Source organism: Echinops telfairi, unplaced genomic scaffold (genome assembly GCF_000313985.2).
Source record: "Echinops telfairi isolate 266 unplaced genomic scaffold, ASM31398v2 ScPeMD7_12;HRSCAF=54, whole genome shotgun sequence".
Lineage (NCBI taxonomy): Eukaryota > Metazoa > Chordata > Mammalia > Afrosoricida > Tenrecidae > Echinops > Echinops telfairi.
In genome coordinates, this window is record NW_022103909.1 from 2,486,193 (window position 1) to 2,487,817 (window position 1,625).

The window sequence follows — 1,625 nt, forward strand, 5'->3', positions numbered from 1 at the left end:
CGTGCAGCAGGCCTATTTGAGCCTGTGCCAGATCCGAATGACAAGGTGGCCTCAGAGCTGCCCCAGCTGACACAGGTTTCCATGCGTGTCTTCATATAATGTTCCAATTAAAACTGTCTTCTGAGAGATCAGTCAGGCCAGCTGAACTCAGGGCAGAGAGGGTTGCAATGAATCACACACAACTTGATGGAAACGGAGAACCTATTAACAACACCCCCACCAGCTGGAATTAGGAGCAGCATATATGCACTCCAAAAGAAAAGTACGGAAAATTATTCTGATATGTATGTTATGCTAAACACTACCTTTAAATAATATATTTCTTTTGTTTAAAAGTATAGTAAAATAAAAATAGTTTCTATGGCTAAACAAATTTGGATTAAACAAGTAAGACCAATTTCTTTTCAGCAGAATTATGAACTGCTTTTAATATACTAATGTGATTGTTAATTCCAAACAGGGCTGTTGTATAAGCCAAATCTGGAAACAATGATACTTTATAAATAATAAAGTATACTGCATACTTTATAAATAATATGTCAATGCTGCCCAAACTTTTTTTCTCTGAACAATTTTATTGGCACCTAGGGTACATATCATGGACTTCAATCATAGTTCAATCATTCACTCATATCAAGGAGAATTGTGCAATCATTACCGCATCACTTTTAGTGTATCCCTCTCCCCCACTCTGCCCCCAAGGTTAAATGGCCTTTAAAATGAGTTGTGCAATCACAATTACAAAATGCTCCTTCCCCCTTCCTGCCTTCATTTACTCTTGAAATCCCTTTCCCCCCCCTAGCATCCACCTCCCAGCCCTGCATCCCCTATAAACCTTCTATCACTTATTGTCACTGTGCATGCACTCCTGCTGTGGTTCCCAAACCGGGAAACCCCACAGCAACAAGGGAACAAAAGTGATATAAAGTGGTGAGGATAAAATAACAATAATATAAACTCAAAAATACAACTGATGAATAAGAAAGAAAAGATTCCCCCCACTCCCACCCCCAATCAACCTTCAAAAAGCAGGGGAAGACATTTCTGTCATGGAACACGTGCGAGATAATTGCACCCCGAACAAATTCAGGTCGGCTCAACTGGCCAGGTTTCGAGTTCAATAAAGCATAATCAAGGTTACAATGGTCTCTGCTTAGCCCAAAGTTTTTATCCTCAAGTTCAGCAAGACAATTTTAATTATATCTGGTTGCAATATGCCAGAGAGAGAGAGAGAGAGAGAGAGAGAGAAACATACAGCTACCAGACAATTCAGCCAATCTAGTCAAATATACACCCAGGGGAAATAAAACTGTACCCTTTTATGTTCATAGCAGTTTAATTTATTTGTTGTGTTTTAAACTGAAATTCAAATTTATTTCAGAAAAAATTGGACAAAAACAATCATCAGAGCAAATATTCATAGTAGCTAAATCTGCACGAGGCCCCCTACTGTCTTAGAGAGTTACAGTCTTGGAAACCCACAGGAGCAGGGCTGCCCTGTTCTAGAGGGTCGCTAAGAATGGGCATCTTCCCACTATGAGACGTGATGACCCTCACTGGCCCATGGCCCTGCGGGGGACAACACCAGTGACACAGTGTGGGAATTGCGCCTGATCTGACCCCGC